At 52.8% G+C, this 18144-nt stretch overlaps 1 protein-coding gene across 6 annotated transcripts in view; it reads right to left on the bottom strand.

Moving 5' to 3' along the window:
- The window catches only part of APBA2 (amyloid beta precursor protein binding family A member 2), a 265709-nt gene extending 249369 nt beyond the window's left edge, over positions 1–16340 (bottom strand). For 4 of the 6 annotated variants that reach the window (XM_060617850.3, XM_081795842.1, XM_081795843.1 and 1 more), the window contains exon 1: positions 15633–16149. The gene's annotated coding sequence lies outside the window, so the exon portion shown is untranslated. Of the gene's footprint in view, positions 1–15632; positions 16150–16228 lie in introns of those variants that run through there. The other 2 variants (XM_078448941.2, XM_060617852.3) reach the window with 2 other exon arrangements.
- Positions 16341–18144: the final 1804 nt, after the last annotated feature.

Genomic DNA, 18144 nt, shown 5'->3' on the forward strand with positions numbered 1-18144 from the left:
TGCACAAGGTCCTCAGAGGTGTAGGTACCCTTTCCACAAGCCACAGCACACAGCCTCACCCGCCCCACCCCAAGCACCTCCCGTGTGCCAGATCCCACAGTGACGTGCTGCACACATCATCTCTCTCATGACTCGTGCCATCTTGCAAAGCAGGTGTCACCTCTGGCTACAAGTGGAGGAGCTGGAAGATGCGCCCACCACTGCCCAGCTGGGCTTCAGGGAGCAGACTAAGCCCCAGGGAGGCCCTTACAATTCTCCATAAACCACAGCCATCCTGGCTGGCTGTGCCCATTTACAGGACAGCAGGGATCCTAACCAGGCTTTTCCCTCCCCCTGGGGACTCCTCCTTTCCCTGTCTCCTATGCCTCCTCCAAACATATAGGAAGTGATGCTTAAGTACATTAGAGAAGATGAAATTACCCAAAACCAGGGGATCGGCTGCAAGGCAGACCTGTTCTCCAGCATCCCTGCCAGCCGGCCCTTCCTATGGGAAAAAAGCCATTCCTACCACCTACTTGGTGTTGGCCATGAATCCTCAGCACCAGCCCAGCCCAGAGACACCCGGCTCCTTTTGCCTCCTCACTGGACCATCAACCACACACACATCAGCTTTGGTCCACATTGCCTTCTGTGACCAATGTTACCCTGAAAAATGGCCTCTGGTCACTAACTGTAGGTAACCCAGGGACAGATCAGGGGAGGGCGGCAGCTCAGGAAATTTACACTTGGAATGCTTTCCTTTTCCAGCACACATAAGGAACCAGAAGGAAACTCTGCTGTCCAGTCGTCGGACAGAGGGAAGCTGGCCCACGTGCTCGTGAGTTTCCTGGCTGGGCTTGGCTCACATGGGGGAGGTCCCCAGCACCCAGGCAGACCACGTCTGAGACACTGTTATTTTCAAGCACCCAGAAATGCAGGGGCATACAAAAATATATATTCCAAGTTCTACACTGAACTTTCCCCCCAGTTTTCCTGCAGAAAGTAAAGGAAGAGGACCAGCAAGGACGACAAAGCCAAGAGGGTCTGAGCTGGATAAGGAGCAACAGCGAGGCTCAGACTTTACTTTTTAGAACAGTGTGAGGCCTCCAGGAAAACTGTGAGGGGAGCAGAGTTTCCAGATACCCCAACATCCCATTTCCCATTAATGTAAGATCACTAACATCCTACATTAATGTTCTACATTTGTTACAGTTAAGGAACCAGTATCAATGCATTACTGTTAACTAAAGTTCACACTTTACTGATATTTCCTTAGTTTTTACCCATTGTCCTTGTTCTGTTCCAGGTTCCTAACGAGGACACATCACAGTTCATCATCATGCTTCCTTAGGCTCCTCCTGGCTGTGACAGAGTCTCCGTTTTTGATTCATCAGTGTTAAGGAGTCCCAGGCAGGTATTTTACAGACTGCTCCTCTGTTGAAATTCAACTGCCATTTTCCTTACAATCAGATGGAAGTTATGGGTTTGGGGGAGACAGACCACAGAGGTAAAGTGCCATTTCCATCGCATCCTATCAAGGGTGCATACAGTCAACATGACTCATCGCCACTGGTGTTGACCTCAACCACCTAGCCAAGGCAGTGATGGTCAGGTTTCTCCACTGCCAAGTTACTGTTTCCCTTTCCATCTGTGCTCTCTGGAAGGATATAACCCAGTACAGTCTCGTCTTGGTATACACACCCCCTTATCACCTTCTGATTTTTATTAGCCACCATCAGAATGACCACCTCATTCAAGTATGCATCTTCCTCCCTGATGCCTCCTTGCAGGACCCCTTTTGACCCTTTATTTTTTTAATGTTTATTTATTTTTGAGAGAGAGGGAGAGCACAAGCGAGGGGAAGGGCAGAGAGAGAGAAGGAGACAGAAGATCCGAAGTGGCCTCCACATTGTCAGCAGCAAGCCCAATGTGGGTTCAAACTCACAAACCATGAGATCATGACCTTAGCCAAAGTCGGATGCTCAAATGACTGAGCCACCCAGGCGCCCCTGACCCTTTATTCTTATATCCATTGATGATGACATCCCCCCCTCAACAACAAACTCACCAAATCAAAAGCCCCAAGGGCAGCATCCAGTCCTCACCACACTGTTTCCTGTGTGTATCAGAACCCAGCATGATGCTTTGCATACCACACACATGGAAATACTCGCCCCTGAGCTGTGCCAATGTCCCCAGGGTGGCCAGGCCACCAGGAGTAGTCCTTGGACCAACACAGGCAGGGCATGCTTCTGGCAAGAGTCCAGCTCCATAGCTAATCGTCCAGGGCCAAAACTGCTACCGGCCCAGGCCCGCCCCCAACTCCTCCCACCCTCCCCCCACAGTGGAGCACCCCCATCCTCAGCGGGCTCTCCATGCAGTAGGATGAGAAACTCACAGTATGATGCCAGGTGAATGGTAAGTGCCAAGAGGGAAAACAACATCAAGTAAGAGGAGGGAAGGGGAAATGCATTTCAGACAGGGATACCAGGGACGTGTCTTCACTGGGAATAGGTCTCAGAAGCAGCACCGAGAGAAAGCAGGGAAGAGTTAGGAAGCTATGTCTGGTCCAGGAGAAAGGGGACAGGGGGCATGAGGAGGTGAGGGAGGTGAGGAGGACTTGGGTTCTGGGCCACCCAATTCTCTCCCCAGCCTCATAAACAAAGCTTCCACACACACGCTGGGATGGAGATACAGCTAGAGAGCACCCATCAGGGACTCAGAGACTCCACGCTTCTAGATGTCTGATGTACACCACCATACACACCAAACACGTTCCTAAAATCACAGTGACGCCCCCCACAACAAGCAGAAGTGCTCCCCACATCACAAATACCAGCCAGAACCAGGGCCACAGGGCCCCACTGCACCAGGCTGGCTCCTGATGGGCCCAGGCCCCACAGATCCCCCAGCCTCTGCCTGCCTGGGAACACCCCTCAGGCATCCCTTCCGGCCCTCTGGCCATGTGGAAGAAGCCACCATGATGTCCCTGTGCCAAGTCAAGGCTGACAGTTCACCAGAGTGAAGCCAGGGACACACAAGGAACCTCCAAGCCTGCACAGTGACTCTGTCACATGTCACCACTCTGCCTCCTCCTTTGCCATCTCTGGAGAGAAACCGTGGAAAAGACCAGTGGAGCAGGCTGGTTATGTAATGCAGTCTCAGGGACAGAGCCTCCCAGCACAGCAGGGGTACCACCCATACAAGGCTGAGAGGGATGAGAAGGAATTCACAGGCAGAAGGGGTAGGAAAAACAGACCAGGGAGAGACACAGGCAAAGACAGCAGGGACCTCTGGGGACCTCTGTGTGATGGGCAAGGTGGCCTGAAGGGTGCATGGGGTACATGATGGGAACCTCTACCTGGATTTCTGGGCTGACCCAGAGCTCATACACACCATTTCCCTCTACTCGGTCTTAACACTCTTGGATTTCCTTCATGCCCACCTGAAAGCGCACAGCATCTGACGCTCACAAACCTGGGTTGTTTATTTGCTTGTTTCTTAAAATTCATTTATTTTGAGAGAGAGCCTGTGCGCAAGCAGGAGAGGGGCAGAGAGAGGGAGAAAGAGAATCCCAAATTGACAGCATGTAGCCCAACACAGGGCTCAATCCCATAAACCGTGGGATTGTGACCTGTGCTGAAACCAAGAGTCAGACGCATAACCGACTGAGCCACCCAGACGCCCCAACACCTGGGTTGTTTGTGTCTGGTTTTAAGAGCACAGCTGCCTTCACATGCAGGGATTAAAACTCATTCCATCTAGATAATTTACCCATGATAATTACATGCATATAGATCTTAACATCTTACTTGGGTTTTTCTCTGATTTCATTTAGAAAGTACAGTTGGAATCTAAATATTAATAAGCACTTGTTGGAATAGCAAAACTTCATTATCTCACATTAAATGTAATCTTGATTTTGATATTATTGTTCCAGCAGTAAAATAAGCCATGAGTCAGTCAATTGAAAGTTCTTCTTGAAAATCTCAAGATGATGCACTGCTCTTTTTTTTTCCAGCTTTTATTGAAGAATATGTACTGAAAAGTTTCGTATCATAAATTGGAACTCACCCATGCAAACCACCACATGGCATGTTTCCAGTACCTCCAGAAGCTCTGCCTGGCCTCACCATGCCTTCTCTGATCACCATCTCCCAAGGGCAACCTGACTTCCAGCCCCACAGATGAGAGTTGTCTGTTGACCTTCCTATCATGGAAACATGCAGTAAGGGACTCTGAGCTGTGGGTTTTTTTCACTCAACAGTAGGTGGTAAGACTCATCCATACTGTTGCACACACTTATAGAATATGCACTCTCAGCTTGCTTGATGGCATTCCACCTGTGAGTAAACCTTGGTTTGTTGGGTGAGTCTCGGTGTGCTGGGTGAGTCTGCTGCCAATGGCATCTGGATTGTGTGCGGTTTGGCAATGACAGCCATGCTGCAGTGAACACTCTCGCGCATGCCTCTTGATGGCTGCCATAACAAATCACCACAAAACTGAGTGGCTTAGAACAACACACATGTATTCTCTCACAGCTGTAGAAACTAGAAGGCTGAAAGCAGTTCCACTGGGCAAAAACCAAGGCCTCAGCAGGGCCATGCTCCCTCCAGAGGCTCAAGGGGAGAACTCATTCCTCTCTTCTTCCACTTTCTGGGGGCCATCAGCATTCTTTGACGTGTGGCCACATCACTCCAATCCCTGCCTCTGTGGTTACATAGGCTCCTTCTCTCCTCAAATCTCCCCCTGCCTCTTAGAAGGACCCCTATGTCTGCATTTAGGGCCTACCAAGAAGATCCAAGATTATCTCATCTCAAAATCCTTAACACATCTGCAAAAGCTTTACCATATAAGTTAATGTTTATGGGCTCCTGGGATTAGAACCTGATTATCTTTAGGGGCCAGCAAACAGCCCAGGGGCCATACGCATATTTCATGTAGCTTCATTCAGAGGGGGGTTGCTGATCAGAGAGATAATGTATTTTTAACTTTAGTAGGTACTATAAAACAGCCTCCCAAACTAGTTGTACAAATATATACCCCAGTCAACAGCGAGAGTTCCAGTTGCTGCCCAACACCTATTTTCTTTTAACTTTAGCCATTCTGGTGGGTATATAATGATATCACATTGTGATGGTTAATTTGATGCATCAAATTGACTAGGCCACAGGGTGCCCAGATTGATCAGTGTAGTGTCTCTGGGAGTGTCTGTGAGGGTGTTGCTGGATGAGATCAGCATCTGAATCAGTGGACTCAATATAGTAGATGGTCCTCCCCAATGTGGGTGGGCACCATCCAATCCATGGAGTAACTGAACAAAAACAAAAGGTTGAGGAAGGTAGAATTCACCCCTTTGTCCTGCCTCCTGGTAGAGCTCATTTCTTCTCCTGCCCTTGGATTGGGGTTTATACCCCTGGCTCTCCTGGTTCTCAGGCTTTCAGACTCAGACTAAACTACACTACCAGCTTTGCTGGGGCTCCAGCTTCCAGATCATGCGGCTTCTCTGCCTCCACAATCACATGAACCCATTCCTCATAATAAACACACACACACACACACACACACACACACATGTATCCTATTGATTCTGTTTCTTTGGAGAACCCTGACTAATGCACATGTTTATAATTTATTTTGCATCTCCCTGATGACTAATGGAGTCAAGTATCTTGCCATATGTTTACTGGGATCTTTTTCAGGTGAAGTGTCTTTTATCCCCTTTTTCTACTCAGTTGTCTGCCTTTTTCTTATTAATTATGTAGTGCATTACTTTAAGGTGAGTAATTTGTTAGACTACATTCCACGAAGCACATGTGTCTGAAGGGAAAAAAACATTTCTGGTGTCAGGGCCTGAGATGTGAGGTCTACCTGTGTCCACATGATTACCTGACATGAATTCTGGACAAACAAACACCCATCATGGACTCCAGGCCTCTGTGAGCTTGCAGTTTCTAGAAGGAATATGCAGGAGAGCATGGGAACTGGGGTGGGTGAGTTAAAAATAATCAGCCCCAAATTCATGACTTCTCTATTTACCTCCTGAAACCAAAGCTAATTTCACTGCAAGGATGGTCATTAAGAAAATAAACTCTAGGGTACCTGGGTGGTTCAGTTGGTTAAGCTTCCGACTCTTGATTTCGGCTCAGGTCATGATCTTGCAGTTCATAAGTTCAGGCCCCACATCGGGTTCAGCACTGTTGGTGTGGAGCCTGCTTGGGATTCTTCCCCTGCCCCCCCCCGCCCCCCCTTCTCTCGCTCTCTCAAAATAAATAAATATACTTTATTAAAAAAAAAAAAGAAAGTAAACTCTATTTGTACTTCTACAAATATGTGTGGATTTTACAGGACTCTTCTGGCTCAGGAGACAGTGACGGCCAGTCCCTCAACAAAGACATTCATTGGTTCCCTGCTGTGGATGTCATGCATGAGCATGGACAGGCTGCCATGCCACCAACATAATTATTTGATTTCTGCTGTGTATCATCAGACATTGAATATGCCATGGGTTGGTTTCTCTACCACGTTAAAGGAAGAAAGCAGCTTTGGGAATCAGTCAAAGTGAACTGCAGTGTGGTATCAGGTGCTTGATAAAATCGTCAGGAGAGTGAGCCCTGAGACCCCCTCTCCAGCACGATGCCCAGTGCTGCACCGCACTCTTCCTTGCCTAGTGCAACCTCATGGCCCATGGGCAGGATAAAGGTCAACACACAGGTACCACCCCCCCATCAAACAAAGCTTTCTCTCAGCAAATCACGATTTCTAAATAGCCCAACAAGCAGCAAGCCATTTCCAGACACTGTGTTTGACAGTAAGTAAAGGAGAAGACGTCAGCTAGCGCCCAAGCCTGGTCCAGCAGGCAGTGACAAGGGCCATGCTACAGGCCTCAGCGGGGAGAATGGCGCTCACCCCCATGCTGTGCCAAAGCAGAAAACAGGCTGACCACTCTCCAAAGAGGAAAGCAACTGTAACAGATGTTTTTGGAGCCATCACAACCCAGAGGAAGAAGAGCCGCTGCAGCCTATTAGAGCCTGAAAAGGGAAGCAAGGGCACGGGGTGTGGGTGCCCTGGGGAGTCAGGACCACTGACAGGAGGCGTCTGGAAGCCAGCCCCCTGTGTGCCTCAGCACATCTGTCCAACAACTGCACCTCCTCCTTCCTTCCCCATTCCCTCTGCCCTCTGCAACAGGGGTCAGTCCCCCTCCCTACAGAAGGCCAGAAAGCCACCAGGAGCCCTTGCAATGACCACCAGGCTGCCCGAACAGGGCAAAGATGGCCATGTGGCAGGCAGGGCGGCCACTGCGACCAGGCTGAGGCAGCACCTGCCACTGTGACCTGTGTCCCTCTGGTCTTTCAGTGCTCGCTGACAACTGGAAACTAGGCTCCTCTGTTTTCACGACCGTCCTTCCAGTAAGTCAGCAGAGCTGCAGAGGTTAACTCTATGTGAGCAAATTAATAATGTGATTTATGGTTTGTCATGGATTTTGTCGTTTTTGTAGAAGAACAGTGGCAATTTAATCTAGAAAGCCTGTAAATCTCTAAAGGGTAAAATTAAACATCCGCGCCAGCAAGGCTGGGACTTGGCAGCAGCAGCGGCCTCCTCCTACATAAGACGGTAGGGAGTGAAGGCCCTGGAGCCACATGGCTCTGAGAGGTGCCAGGATGCGGCCTCGGCCTTCTTCAGCCATGCATGGGCTCCCACACCCTCCGCACATGCCTCCCCACGCGCCCCTCCTGAAACCCCTGCATGGGCCCTCCACATGCTCTCAATGAGCCCCTCTCCCATGTTCCAACTAGTTGTGAAGTCTGCTGATAGAAAACACTGTCCTAAAGATCTCTCGGCAAAGTGCATGTCATTTTTATCCCACCTCCTCTGCCCCCAACCCACAGCAAGGACACCCCAGGGCTTCAAAAGGCAGCTGAAGGCCCTGGTGGTCAGGACATCCCTTCCCCCATCTCCAGCTCTGATTGGCACAAACCATAAATGCCTGGTGCCAACTACACAGTCCGTCCCTCCCCCCATCCCGCCCGCCGTATGCCCCACTCCAGGCTGCCCCCCTTCTGTCTGGAGGGTTCTTCTGGCCTGAACTCTGGAGAGGCAATCCCACACAGTCTTCCAGGATGGGGTACATGACCACTCCCACCCATACTGGGGCTCTCACCCTCCAATCTGTGCTTTGGACCCAGAGCCAGAATTGAGGCCTCTGATGCCATCCCACATTTTCCAGCAACCCCTCTTTGCTCCTTCTCTCCTGACTTCACCTAGCTCTAGACAGGGCTTGGGAAAGACAGGACAGAGCAGTTGTTCAGAAAATACCTGTTGAGTGGATGGATGGATGGACGGATGGATGGATAGAGCTCCCAGCAAAGAGTTCAGAGGTATCTAACATGGAGGCACCTGTCCCCAATGCCTGCACTGCAGAGGCCCCACTTATCAAACGGGGGTGAAAGACAGGTGAATGGCAGGGCAGGGTGAGGGGCTGCCATTTAAGTGCCCAGCACCCCACTGTTTCCATCAGTAGTAAGCCATGGATACAGGCTGGATAAAAAAGAATGGATAAAAAGAATAACACATACAGAGAGTTAAGACAGGGTTCCCATAGCTAGCAGGGGGAGAACACTGCCACATCCAGGGGTCCCCCCAAGGCAGGCACCGACACGAAGCCGATGCAAGTCAGAGGTGCCTCTGCAGGCATCACATCAAATCTAGAGGCACCAGCTCATCGCTGATTAAGCACAGACCAGCCTGTGATCAAGAAGAAAACCATTACTTAATGAAATGCAATTAACTTAGAAGCCGAAATCTGTTAAAGCCCAAAGGACAGACACAGTCAGGAGTTCTGGGTCTGGAGGGGCTTCTGCTCTCAGAGTTTCCGACCCAAGAAACACCTCAGAGACGTCCCCGCAAGAACCAAAGGCAGATGGCACATCCATGCTGCCATACGTTGGCATGCTCCTCTCCAGCACCCAAAGGGCAGAGAAAGGCCACAAGCAGAATCTTCACAGTACATACACAAAGAAAGGCGCAGCTGGTAGGGGCTGTGGGTCAGGCTTAGCCCACCACCGCTCCCTGGAGAAACAGCCATCCACACGAGCAGGCTGCCTCAGGGGCGTGATCTAACAGTCAGGCCAGGTGGGCAGCATCAATTACCCATCCACTGGTCAGCTGCCCGCTTTCACTGTTACCAGCCAGCACCAGTTAGGGACCCAAGGAGTTCCTGGTGTCTGAGGCCCATCAGGCAGGCTGGGGAGAAACACACACACACTCTCTCTCTCTAACCCTGGTGACTGGCACTGATCAAGCAAGCACTTTACTGTAACAAAACGCTCGCCCACATCTTACCTCACTTCATCTGCATAACTCAGTGTAACTCAGCGGCTGGTGCGGAAGGAAGCGCAGACCTACGTGTGCCCTTTTAAGAAGGATTTAAGTCTGAGCAGCGGCGATCGCTGGCTGTTTGGAGGCAGACCAGGGCTTTCTAGAGCTTCCAATTCCTAACACAGGCCCCGCTCCTACTCTACCCCACCCATGACAGCTGTCACCAGCTCTGGATAATACGGACAGATGTTAGAGCACATGGCTCACTTATTGCACCAAAAGACCGAGAAACGTAAAGTGTGTTTTATTTGAACAATGCACACACTTGCTGCCGGAGGACCTGAGAAATCCATCATCACTAAATGCATGCACTCACTCAGTTAATGGGGCTCCTGTTATTGAAACAATGGATTTTTCAGAGACAAGTGATAATCAAGCCAACAGGGAAAAACAATACATTATATATTTTTTATTAAATTAATGATGCATACAACAATTCAGAGAAATTCATATTTAGGGCTGCCTTGCTGGGGAATCAATTCCAGGAATATAAATTTTAAATCAATTTTAAAATAGATAGATAGACAGATAGATACAATGTATACATGCATATATATATATATATATATATATATATATATATAAACGTGTATTATATATAGATATAGCCCAACCGAGAATTCTAAATGCAAATATTGTTCTCCTCACTATTTACTTATTAGAATTTTCAGAACAAGGGCCTGAGCATTTCAGAGCCAAGTGACTCTCTGCACAGTTAATGCTTGGGGCAGGAAGTGCAAAGAATCCATGTTAGCTCCAAGTGCAAAAAGGAAAACACCTTACAGACCCACCAACAGTGTTAGCTATTTTGCTGGGTGGCAAGCTCCCAACCCTCTCTCTGTCCCCATGAAGGGCCCCCGGGCATCTGTGACATGTCCATGACTCTCCAAACACCAACCAGCACTCACGTCCCACTGGTCACAAGCTATCAGAGTCTCTAAGCACATGTTGAAAATTAACCCTTATATGTATCACATGAGTGGTCATAAACCCTACTCACACCCACCCAGTTTAAAAACTTAGTATGATAAGAACTAAGCTGCAGTGGGATGGGAAGTTTGGGGGAGAACACGGGCCTTGTGCTCTCTCCAACTGAGGCCAGAATCCCAGCTCTAACTGCCCTGAAGGTGCTCTCGAGCCAGTCACAGTCGCCTGGTCTTCAGCCTTCTTGCTGCCAAGATGAGACAACAGATCTGCCTCTCAGGCAGATTTGGGATTAAATGGGAAATTATTAAAAATAGCAAACACCGAGGAACAGAACTCAACACACAGAAGTGCCCACCAACTGGGTGTTTAATTGGGTTGGTCTCTCCATCAAAAACCATCTTCAGATGGAGTGCTTCAGTTTTCAGAACCCCACCAGACGAAAACATTTTCTCAGTCGGTAGATGCAGGAAACTCAACCGCATGTTTTTTTCCTTCTTCATTTTGATCTTTCAGACACAAAACAACAGATGTAACACTTAACCTGAGAACAGCACTTTGGAGTTTACAAAACACCTACGCTACATTCTCTTACAAGGCTGTAGTTGAAACTACCAAAACCTGACCCTTCAAACTCCCCAGTAAAATAGGAAAAACCACAACAGGCCTGCAGGCCACATAGGGACTCCACGAAGCCCTAGCCGTGGTAAAGATACCTCGCATCAGTTCAATCCTGGGGCTCACCTATGCCCCCAAAACAACCACAGGCAAGAGCTATAATGTAAGTATGACAGATGCGGAGAAAGACTCCCAAGGCCGGTGACCTGTCCAAGGCCCCAAGGGTTAGTGGCAGAGGCAGGTTCTCTGAATCCAGTTCTCAGTACTCCAAACCCCATCCTCTTTCCCAATCTCATGCTGCCTTCCTCCTTATAAAACCAACACACCTTCCCAGGCAAGGCCACGGCACAGGCACAGAGAATCAGGTTGGGGGAGGCTTCTGGAATGGAAGGCTGGCAAACGGGCAGGCAGGGCTGCTGGGAGCCCTGAGATGTCGGGTCTGACGTAAGGTACAAGACAAGTTTAGAAATATCCAGATGGAGGAAGAAGGGAACCTGGGCAAGAGGATGCCTCATTCCCAGCGCCTCTATCTCCCAGGTGACTATAGGGATAACGCAGGGCTGGCTCTGGCAGTAGGAACAGCCCTAGTGCACACCAAACAACCAAGAATCCAAAAAGGAGTTTCTGTGAAGAATCAGAACACCCACTCCTTGGGCCGGCTTGCCTTTCCAACCGTGTTGTCTCCTGGCCTATGTGAAAACACGCCTGCACTGTATAATTCCCCAGCTCTTTCCTGTCTGCCCACTGAGCACAAGGTTCTGTGCAGAGCTCTAGGAAGGATCCACCAACCGTGAATACAAATGTGACTAATGTGACTACAGCTCAGTTCCAGCCCTGGGTCTTAGAAAAAGGATGAGCAGGGAGCCAGGCTGAAGGGAAGAAGACCCCCCACTCCTGGGGGTCTCACTCATTCATTCATCCACCACGTAGCACTGAGGGTCTACGAGGTGCCTGGTACTGTTCTAGCTGCCAGGAATACAGAGGAGAACAAGGTCTTTACATTGGAGTGGTAAGAAGGAATTAAAAAAAAAAGCAGCAGCAAGGAGTGCCTGGGTGGTGCAGTCAGTTAAGTGTCTGACTTCAGCTCAGGTCATTGTGAGTTCGAGCCCCACATCAGGCTCCATGCTGACAGCGGGGAGCCTGCTTGGGATTCTCTCTCCCTGTCTGCCCCTCCCCCACTCATGCTCTCTCTCTCTCTCTCTCTCTCTCTCTCTCTCAAAAATAAATAAATAAATAAACTTTAAAAAAAACAGTATGAAAATAATAAATCAAAGGTTAAGTACTAAGAAGAAACACAAAGCAAGAAGAAAGGGGGAGGTGATGGAGGGAACTGGCACAGAGACAGAGATCTGTGAGGGAGAAAGCAAGGTGGACACCTGGAGGCCATGCCAAGGAGAGGGAAAAGCAGGTGCAAATGCCCTGAGGCAAGTATGATCTTGGCAAATTTGAGAACCAGGGGATAAGAGGAAAGCAGTCCACATTTAGCTGGGATCATCAAGGATGGACACAAGGGCCCCAGGCCAAGGTGGCAGGCAAGGACAGGGTGGGAACAACCCAGGACAAGCCTGGGCAGTGATCCTGTCTGCCTAGAGGAACCAGACCAAGGGATGTGCATGTGGAGTAGGCACTGGGAAGCCACTGAGGACTTGAGCAAGAAACACCAGACCTGGCCTAGGCCCCATCTGCTGAGAGGCAACCCTGCAGCCCAACTTAAAAACCCCAGAGCCAGCCAAGAAATCCTAATTCACAGAGCAATGGCACCCCACCAAAATATGTAGGGCTCCCAAGCAGACTGGGGAACCGTAAGCCCCATGGAGAGAGCCTGGCTTTGTGACCTTGAGGTTACTGTCCTCCCTGGGCTCCCTCGTGTGTCCAAGAGAGGACAGGGAGAGAATGAACTGACTTCAGGAAAGGCTAGGGAAGACAGCCCACGCCAGCTGACTCAGCCTATGCCAGCAGGCTCCTCAGAGACACAAACTGGACCCAACCCAGGTGGTGGGCGGGGGACACAGAGAGGGGGATGGAGCCACAGAATCCTCCCTGTGGGCACATGGTCCAACCACCAACAGGCACCTGGGCTGCCTTTTGGTGAGCAATCATCAGATGGGACTTACATCAGGGACTGAGCTGCATGACAGTCCATGCCTACACCTGCCCATTCGTCACGGCCACCTGGCAAGGTCAGAAGTATTGGCACCTGGGCTCTCCCTCTCTCCATTTCTCTAAGGCCGAGTTGCAAGGCAGGCATGCTCGTTTCTGCCACTTGTTCCAGAAAGCCCTTAAGGTCAGCAGCTGATGTGTTCAGGGCCTCTGTGCCCACCTGCCCTCCCCTGACAACAAAGGTTTCTCCAAGAGTTCCAACTGTGGTGTCACCAGAGGCCCTCACCTGTTGAGTCACCAAGTCCAGCAAGCCGAGCCAGGATAGGGAGAAGCCGAGGCCTAGGGGGGTCCCCCGTGTATCTCTCCCCCGAGACAAGCCACACAGTCACCCAATCCAAACAAAGTCCAGCCCGATGCCAACCTCCCCATCCAATGTGTCTTTCCTCTGAATTCCTCAGTTGTGTCTAGGAAACATCAAGGTGTTTTAGCGCTCCCTCTCAGCTTCCAGGGGTGCGACTGGTGTCTTTTACAATTATCTTTTATTTTTATCAAGCATTTCTTAGCTCGGTTGGCAAATTGAATTATTTATGCACCTCCATTTCACAATCCATCCCCACCAATTATTCCTGTGAAACTAATATTTTATATTTAAAAAGGCGGCAGGGAGAGAGACAGAACTACTCAGAGGATGATCATGCAAACAAGTTAACGAGCCACACTCGGCCTTGGGTGTCCGAGGAAGCACATACCAGGGAAGAGTAAGAAGTTGACCACCACAAGCTTCACTCTCCTGACAGGCCTACCCCATCTCTCTCTCTCTCTCTCTCTCTCTCTCTCTCTCTCTCTCTCTCTCTCTCACACACACACACACACACACACACACACACACACACCCCATCTGGTTCAGCCTGCACATCTCCCAGGTGCAGAAGCCCAGTACTGGCTGGTGGTGGAAAGGCAGGCAGTGGGGGGAGGGGCACCACAGTGCCCCCTAACAAACGACAAGAGGTCTGGAGAGAGAGAGGCCCACAGAAGACCCTGGCAGTGCCCCATCACTACTGCCACCACCAGACGCAAGCCCCGCTCTGGACACCACTCCAAGGGTCTCCTGGCCAGTGCTGGGGGCACCCCCTGGAGAGGCTGCCAGCTCAGGGAGCTGACCTCTAGCAAGCTCCAACTGGTCCACTAACTCCCTGGAGACCGCCCAGAGTCCCAGCAGCTCCCAAGCCGACGTGGTCCTTCATCCAGGAGACCCACTGCAGCCCACGCTGTAGACGCAAGCAGTGGAGATCGTCACCCTGGAGTGAGGACACAGGGCAGGACATCCTGGCAGCTCTGGACTAAGAAACAGGACCGTGTGGCCTTGCATGGTGGTGGCTGCCCACAGGAGGAGAAGCCTCCACTATCACCTCAGCAGGAGGAGGTCTAACCGGGAGGCCGGGTACCCACGGAGCACCTCATATGTGTACTTCAGGAAAAGTTGTCCCGCTTCTTCTCCGGAAGCTTGCGGGTCATCATTTCTAAAACCACTGTTGTTTCTTAAACCGACATGGGGGGGGGGGGGGGCGAAGTCCCAGAAAAGAGGGCAGAGGCTGAAGAGGCCAGGGACCACCCCACCCACAGGAAGAAGTGTTGGGATGGGATTCCTGATTGGGGGTACTTCACCGTCTGCATGGCCATTTGTGAGTTTGTTTTAACCGCAGATTTGAGTCCGCTCCCTGTCAGGCAGTGAACGAACTGATCTGAAAGAATTAAGTCCTCCTCCTGCAAGTAAATACGAAGTTAAGACCAGCAGGCTCAATCTCAGCCTCCGAGCACCGGGAGGCTCAGACAGGGCGGGCCGCTCGCGGGCGCCCTCCGGACCTTTCCTCGGCGCCCGGGCCCGGGCAAGTTCGCCCCCAGCCTCGGCACACCAAGGCCCGCCGCCCGACCCGACCCGCGCCGCGCAAAGCCCGGCTTGGGGGTCGGGGGCTCGATGTCCGCCCGGATCGTCGGTGGCCCGATGCCCCAACAGCAACCTGGCCAGGCTGTGCCCTCCGTGAGGCAGGGGCCGACGCGAGTGGCGGGTCGCGCCGCACCCCCAGCCCCGTGCCGGTGGCCCAGGGGAACCAGGGGGTGAAATTTTTAATTGAGGAGTTTTTCCCTCTGGGCCTCATTATAAAGGGAAATTGGGGGGGAGGGGAGGGGGCGAAGATCTGGGCTGGCCTTCCCGGGAGGCAGGGAACCCATAAGCGACCCCAAACTCAGGACTTGCTCTGCACGGGGACTTGGTGCCAGCGCCAAGCGGGGCCGCGGTACGCACCAGCGGCCCGGCCAGCCCGGCGGGACCGGAACGGGCAGCCACCGCCGGCCAGCGCCCCTTGTCCGCGCAGGGTCGCCCCTCGCCGTGGCGCCCCCCGCCGGGCATGCCTTAGCCTCCGGCTCGGCCTCGCCGCGCCCGCCCGCCGGTCGGAAGGGGCGCCGGTCCGCACCCCCAGACTCCAGCGGCGCCCGGCGGCGCCGCAGTGCCGCCGGGTCCGGGGGGCAGCGCTCGGGCCGCGGCATCCGCGCCCCGCCCCGCGTCCCGGGTCCCCCCACCCCCGCGCCGCGCCGGCCCGGGAGCCCCCAGGCTGCGGCCGCGGCCCCCAGCTTACCTGGGCCGGGCGCCGGGCTGCGCGGGTCCACGGCCGCCCCCGCCCCGCCGCCTCCGGCTCCGTCCGCGAGGCCGAGCGCCCGGCCGCCGCCGCAGCTCTTTGTGAGCCCGCGCGGAGCCGCACACCGAGACTGCTAATGAGCCCGGGAAGCTGAATAGCGGCGGGCGCGCCCCGGACGCGGCGTACGGCACGCAGGGCCGCCTCTGCCGGGCGCACGCGGCGCGGCCGCCCGGCGCTCCCCGCACCGGCCTGCGGCGGCCGCCCGGCGCCCGCACCACCGCCCCGCCCGGCCTCGCCCGCCGCCCCCCACCCACAGCGCCGGCGAGCCGCGCGGGTCGGAAAACGCCCGCGGGCGAGAGCGTGCGGCGGGAAGAAAGGGAGGACAAAGATGCGCTGATGCCCAGCCCCCTGCCCGAGCCCGGCGCCGGGACAGTCGGCGGGGCGGGCGGGCGCACCTGGGGCCCCGGGCTCTTCGGGGCTGAGCTCGGGGACCGGGACTGGAGCCCGGGCTCTGGAAGCCGCGGCGCCCCGACACCCCCCCCCCCCCCGCCCACGGGACCCTGGGGAGCACACAGATTCCCGGGAGCGCCCCGGACCTGCCGGATCGGGAGCCGTAGTGGTCTGGTCCTCTGGCAGGTCGAACAGGTAACGGCGAGCTCCACCGCGCCCGCACTCTGCCCCCGGCGCCGCGCTGCCCCCTGGCGGGCTCGGGAGCTCGTGCCGCGTGGTGGGGCCGAGGCGACCGCGCCCTGCTCGGCCCCGCGCGGCCGCGTGCGGAGGCCCCAGGCGAGAAGCCCTCGGGGATCACAGCCTCTAGGGAAAGCCCCATCTGGGAGGGGAGGCTCCCCCACCGCAGACCTCCCAGTCGTGGGCTGCATTCCAGGTCTCCAGTCTCTTGTAACCATCCATCACCCTTGTTTCTAATGCCCAGGGCGACCTGAGCCCTCCACTGCTGACTTCCCCTACCTAGAGCCTCGCCCGAGCCTCCTCTCTCCTCGCTGTCCTGAATGCAAAGGGCCCTAACCTCGTCCATTTCCAGATACCCACACACATCCCAAACAGTGTCGGTGATGCCCCCCCCCGCCCCCTGCCCAGAATGTGAATAATCCCCCCTGAAGTCCTTGAAGGTTGTGCTGGAGACGCTAGTGTCACCTTTGACCCCTCTGGCCTTTTCATTCAGTCCTGGGGCAGATGTAAGCTGTGGGCTATACCTGGATGCCTTATGCACAGGGTGCCTTGTATGCTCAGGGCAGAGGCTCAGGTACCTCCTCCCCCATGTCCTGCTTATTTGCCTTCTGTTTTCTTTTCTCCTTTGGCTTGATTAGGGTGAAAACGAGGAGGGCCGCAAAAGGAAGAGGAGGCCTGGGTGGGGGGAGGGGCTCCTGCAGCTCTGAGGGCCAGAGCTGAGACCCTGAGGAGAAAGAGCTGGGTAAAGCTAAATCCTGAGCCTGACTGGCACTAACAGCAGACTTGGTGTGGACTTCTGTAGCCTTGGGCAACCTTCCACTCCCCAAACCTCTCTCCCAGCCCAATAAACACTCACAATGACGCAGAGGGCCAGAGCCTCCCCTTAGAGGAGAAGCTGGTCCTGGCAGGGCAGCTTTGTAGCCCAAGTGCCAAACAAAAGCAGAAACCGCAGAGCCCAAAAGCAGGCCAGGAGCAGATTCCTGACCTACCGCCCCTTGCTGCTTGAGGTGGGCTTGTCTCCACTGTTTGTGTTCCACCTACTTAAATATGCTGTTCATCTAGCCAACAAAAAGTTCAGCTTCATCTAGCCTTCTAGGGGCCCAGCTTCCCACCCCACCCCCCACCCTGAATGTCAATCACTGGATAGCAACAATTGGGAGGAAATTATTCCATAGCCTTAAATGTCAAGTATGGAATACAAATGCTTTCATCTTCTTGCCTTTCTCCCATGTGGTCAAATCCTGTAGGAAACCAGACACCTATGCCTAGAGATGATCTGCACAGCCTTGTGCATCTGTGGATAGGGGTGGGTGGCTAATTCTGACCTGTTCCCTTCAACAACTCTCCTGAAACTCTTCCCATGGGCAGCCTCTGGGCTAACCCTGGTGTTGGACCCCATCCCTTCACGCAGGAGCAGTAGTGGCTGATGTCCACATTCCACAGGGTCAAAGGCACAGGCCTGCCTCCACCTAACTCAGGACTCCTAAATCTGGTGAGCCATAGCCAACCGTCACTATTGAGAGAATTTTGAAAGAATTTTGGAGCAGAAAAGGCCTCTGTGTCTTCCACAAAACTAAAAAGCCATAACATAAAAGATGCTAAATTTGACTTCAGAAAACTTCCTACATAGCAATCATCACCATAAGCAAAGTCAACACAAATAAGGAACAAAATACTGTATTTGCAACTCAGATCACTAACAGTTCATTTCCCTAATATATACATAGCATCAAAAATAGGTAAGAAAAAAGAACAATTCAATAGAAAAGAAACAGACAAAGATATGGAGCAAACAGTTCACAGGAAAAGAAATACAAATGACTTT

The sequence above is a fragment of the Panthera onca genome, chromosome B3 (genome assembly GCF_046562875.1).
Source record: "Panthera onca isolate mPanOnc1 chromosome B3, mPanOnc1 haplotype 2, whole genome shotgun sequence".
NCBI classification, from domain to species: Eukaryota; Metazoa; Chordata; class Mammalia; order Carnivora; family Felidae; genus Panthera; species Panthera onca.